Raw genomic sequence first — 5,436 nt, 5'->3', positions numbered from 1 at the left:
CTGCATTCCTGAAGGATGACATGAGATTTTTCTAATTCAAGAAAGCAAGAATACTGGCAACTAAAAGTCCAATAAGGGCAGAATGGATTTTTGTGAGAGGAAACACATTCTGTTATTTATATGGCCTTCTATATTTATTCTGTAGTGATATTTCATCTCGCCATATGTTCTTTGTTAATAGGAGTGTTGACTCAGGTTTTATAACCATAACCTTTTCAGAACTGTAAGATCTTATGTTCAGTGGCCACAAGGGGACTCTTAGGGAGGAGGTAAGAAGCTTTGGAAAAAGGAAATAAAGCAAATCTTTTCATCACCCTGGCCACAGTATGTCTAAAAGTGCCTGAATTTTCAGTTCCTACACTGTGTTTGCAGTCCTAGCAACTAGAAGAAATATTTGTACTTGCAAAGCAAGTGTGTTTGTACTGGAAGGCAATGGGATCCAGTAATGATGCAAAAAATGTCATCTAACAGAGTAACAATTTAGAGCAAAGCTGCTGTTTAATGTTAACAAGTGTATGATACTATATTTCATAGAAACAGAGGCATTCCCCAAACCCCTGGAACTCCAGAACTAGGCTCTTGTTTTAAACCCAGTTGAATTAATTGATGTCTATTACCGGACATGAGCTATGTTCTGATACATGCTGAAGCAGGACTGAGGACACTACCATGTTCTTTGATTTCAGTTACTATATCGATTAATAAAAATTCTGACACATAATTCATCATTAAACGGATGATGAAGAAGTAGTGTAGAATCAGTTTAGAGTTTCGAATTATCTATGAGGCAGACTCCTCCTATTCCAGTAATGTTCATTCCATATATACTTATATCATGCTGACTCAGTTCCACAATATGGTCTGCACTTAGGAACCATAGCAATGGTTCTATTCCTTTTGTTAGAAATATAACACTGGACAAATTTCTGTTAAAAAAACAAAAAAACAAAAAAACAAAAAAACCAGCACACAAAAAACCGCAAAACTCCCCACGAAAATAACTAGGAAATGCTAAGTTATCAAAAAGTTTCATCCAAGTGTAGAACCACTAGCTGATCCTCTTTTTCGCCATAGAATGAACAGATGGCTGTACAAAATGCCATAATGTTCCAGATGAGGCACTTGTTACTGGCCTTGGGTAAAATTATACTCAACACACACACACAAAAAGCCAACGCATAAAACATTTTTTCTCTTCTATCTATTGTTTTATTTGTGTGCTAATTATAATAAATATTTTCCTATGTTTGGCATCATGATAGATATAGGAAAAGCTTTATGTTTTCCCTCACTTTATATCTTTTATTTCAACATTAGTATATGTAGTTACAAGGATAGGAAGAAAACATTAATCACCCCTGAGATGTTTTTAACATAAAGAGCACTTCTTAGCATTTATATAAGCAACATTACACTTAGGTGGCAGCGTAGTGCATTTGTGAATTTTTCTCTAAAGGCAATATCAGATGATTGTGTCATAGCTTGTTTTGAGATCTGCAAGAGCTAGTAACTGGAGTAAAGGTCCAGATGGAGAAGCATTCACAAAACACATGAGAAATAAGTTTTAGCCAACATCTTGCCAAACCACACAGTATTTGGAACAAGTATACCAATCTTCACTTCCACCTCTACCTCTCCTTCCCTGATGTGTGAATGGTAACTGGGAAGAATTTCTGGAGGAAACTCATTTGCAGGAAGATAACCTTGAACTCTGCACTTTCTGATAGTAATGTATAAAGCTACTATATGGGAACTACTGAGTCACAGACTGAACCACTAATTGAGAACCTGGAGAAAAGACATGGTCAACCCTGGAAGCACAAGTGAAGGCAATTCACCTGTGCAACCAAAAAGGGTGAAGCCAGGCTGCATCTCTTTTAGACCTCATTTTAAGGGCTGACTGCCACTAAGAAAGGATCTCTTGTTGGAGATCCCTTCTTTGTGGAATCTTCTTTTGAGCTTACCTCTTCAGTTACAAGTGAGCATCCTTTTTTGTAACCCATTCTTTTTACTACTATCTGGTCCTGCTGCCTTTACAGATGCTCTACCAAATAACTGTAAGATACAGATATCACTATTCATTAATTCAATATGAACACAAAGACCATAACTTGAAAACAAGAGTATCAGTAGCTCTAAATAAGGTACTGTGAAAATGATGTCAAAAATCTTCCTTTGTGTATTTTTTGTCTTTCTCATTTTTTTTTTAGAGTGGGGATAGGAATGGGAAGATTTTTCTTTTGAAGTCAGCACTGTTTTGACAGATGTTGACAGTAATTAAATGTAATTAAAATGTTCACGATTCAACTTAAATCACATCAATTTCTGTGTTGTGCTGCATTATGTTTCCATTCACAGTATCAACTGTGCTTTTCTTAAACTTGGTTCAAGTTTGCTTGAAAAGATTCACAAGCAGGTTTGAAATTTCCTACAAATTTTTAAGTATTCAGACAGGTTTTATTTTGCATGATATCACTCATTTTATAAACCATACCAGCTGAGTAGCAAACACATATATCATAAGATCTGTTTACAATCAACTGCAGTGATTCTTGTCTGATTGACTTCATTGGCGAAATTAGTTTAAATTTGGTAGTCCATGAACAAGTACTGAGTGACAAGATTCTAGAAGAGAGGGATTCAAATTACACAATAAATAAACATCTTCACAAGCTTTTGTAACTTTTTTTTAGATTTTGGAGTGGCAGTTTGTACAGTGGATGGATCTGCTTACAGGCTTTTGGTGTCTGCTTCAAGACAGTGTAAGTACATCACCATTTGAAAATGATTCCCTCTATCTATTTAACATGAATACTGAGCAGCAAATATTAACGAGAATACTGTATTTTAGGCATAATTAGGATTGCATCAATTTAATTCCTCCATAAGAAATGAGCCTTTAGGAAAATCTTTGGACTTTTGCTCAATTCTGTGCCATACTGTGTACTGCAAAGCTATTATTGTCTCTGTATACTCATAAACAAAACCATAGAATGGCTTGGGTTGGGAGGGACCTCAAGAATCATTAGTTTCCAACCCCCTACCACGGACAGGGCAGCCAACAGCTAGATCAGGCCAGGCTGCTCAAGGCCCCATCCATCCTGGCCTTGAACATCTCCAGGGTCAGGGCATCCACATACTCTCTATGCAACCTGTCCTAGCATCTCACCACCCTCTCAGTGAAAAACTTCCCCCTGACATCTAGTCTAAATCTTCCCTCCTTTAGTTTAAAATCATCCCCTCTTTTTATCTCATTGTCTACCCAAATAAAAAGTTGATTTCCTTCATGTTATAGTTTCTCTTTAAATAGTGGAAGGACATGTGAGGTCTCCCCACAGCCTTCTCTTCTCCAGCCTGAACATGCATGGTTTGTTCAGCCTGTCTTTGTAGCAGAGGTCCTCAAGACCTCTGATCATCTTTGTGGCCCTCCTCTGGACCGTCTCCAAAAGCTCAGCACCCTTCCTGTGCTGGAGGCCCCAGACCTAAATGCAGTACTCTAGTTGGGATCTCATGAGGGCAGAGTAGAGAAGGACAAATGGATCTCTTGTACTGCTGGCCACTTTTCTTCTGATGCAGCTCATGATATGATTGGCCTTCCTGGCTGCAAGCACACAACACTGGTTCATGTTAAATTTTTCATCTTCCAGGACCCTGAAGTCCTTCTCAACAGGCTACTCTCAAGGAGTTCTTCTCTCAATCTGTGTACGTATCTGGAATTACCTCAACTATAGTGTGAAACCCTGCGCTTAACTTTATTGAACCTCATTAGGATCACATCAGCCCATCTTTTGAGTTTAATAAGGTTCCTCTTGACAGCATCCCTTCTTTCTTCTGTATGAACTGCCCCACTCAGCTTGGTGCCATCACGAAAAGCTGTAAATAATTATTTATGCACTAAGAGGTACTTGCCATTTAATTTTATCATTTATTTGGAGGAGAAATATCCTTGGCCTTGTTGTTTACACCTGTAGTTTCTAACAACGAATCAATTTTTTACAAGTTAGTTTTTCCAAGTGTGTTTGGTGTTATAAAGCTGAAGCTTTCCTTACAGGTTCCTACATGGTCATGTTCAGCTTCAGGGGAGTTTATCCCATGCTTCACATGGAAAGGAGAACTGAAAAAAAAAAAAAGGACTTAAGGCTCAAAGTTTCTCAAGGTTTAAAGACTATCAGACCAAGCAGGAAGTAAATACTTTTTTTTAATCTTTGTGTCTTAATTTTCCATGTCATGTCCTTTATACTAGCCTCTTGCCTTTCTAGGGCACATTTAAGAAAAAAAAAAAAAAAGTCATCTCTTTCTTGTGCTCTCTCTACTCTATTTAAGTACAAAAAAAGAAGTATATTTGTTATTTAGGTATAAGAATTGCCAAGGATCACTGAAGCAAAAAAGACTTATTCTGGATCTTAGTGGGAGATGGATCACTCTCTAAAATTGTTGCTGTTAGCAGTAAGCATAAAAATTTTGTGGTGCATATGTTGGCCCTGATAATGTTACCAAAATAGATTTTTAGAATCTCCACCTGAAATATAATGGGAAGAATTCAGCTTTCATACAGTCATGCATCATTAACGGTGTTTAACAAATGCTTTAAACTCTCAGACTAAAGCAATAATTTTGATTATGACTACCAAGATGTAAACCAGACCTGAAATTTAGCAGCAGGATCCCTCGGAGAATAGAGTGAGCAGCAGAATGAAAAGCAATGTTCACTGCGGTGTTTCGGTGCAGGGCCTTTTGTGAATGAAATTCAACATGTCATTTATTACACGTGCTAAGACAAAGTTGTGTACCAGGGAGGCTTCCGGAAGAATCCAGGTGTTTGATTAAAGACAGCCTGTGTGAGTAGTTGGCAATGCTAGTGCCTAAGTGGGAGCAGTTAGCAGTTCTCTTTTGAAATGCCTTGTATCCTACATGTTGCTGGCTCTTGTTCAGTGATGCAGGTGATTTTATTTCGAAGTATCATTATAAGTATTCTGCATGCACCAAGTTTGTATGAACGTAAATCTTACACAGACTCTTAAAAATTTGACAAAATGGTGCAGCTATGATGACGAATGATTCAATTTTTAGATTAAAGGCAATTTTGTCTCTGACCTAGCTAAAAAATATGTTTCTGGAAATGTCAAGTGACTTCAAGCTTTATTGATTTTAAACCTCAAACACTTAGAATCAAATTGCAAATGTTTGTAAATGAAAATCTAATGGGAGTTTGTACTCCCTTTCTCCCTAGAGGATACACTGAGAGACCTGAGACTGTTTGTCTGGAGTACAGACTGAGATGATTCCTATTAATCTTTTTAAATATCTATAGGGAGTCAAGTGGATGGGGCTATGCTTTTTCAGTGGTGCCAAGCAACAGGACAAAGAGAAACGTGCAAAGACTGGAACATGGAAAGCTGTATCTGAACATGAGAATTCCCTGTGTACTCCAGTAAA

At 37.5% G+C, this 5,436-nt stretch overlaps 1 long non-coding RNA gene across 1 annotated transcript; it reads left to right on the top strand.

Moving 5' to 3' along the window:
* Positions 1 to 2,704: 2,704 nt before the first annotated feature.
* On the top strand, positions 2,705 to 4,179 carry LOC128078687 (uncharacterized). The gene is made up of 3 exons (XR_008205750.1): positions 2,705 to 2,762; positions 3,648 to 3,702; positions 4,052 to 4,179. It is a non-coding gene; the product is annotated as an uncharacterized LOC128078687 (long non-coding RNA).
* Positions 4,180 to 5,436: the final 1,257 nt, after the last annotated feature.

Source organism: Tympanuchus pallidicinctus, unplaced genomic scaffold, assembly GCF_026119805.1.
Source record: "Tympanuchus pallidicinctus isolate F22 unplaced genomic scaffold, pur_lepc_1.0 scaffold1, whole genome shotgun sequence".
Classification (NCBI taxonomy): domain Eukaryota; kingdom Metazoa; phylum Chordata; class Aves; order Galliformes; family Phasianidae; genus Tympanuchus; species Tympanuchus pallidicinctus.
Note: the sequence above shows the minus strand (reverse complement) of the source record. Positions and strands in the feature narration are given on the sequence as shown.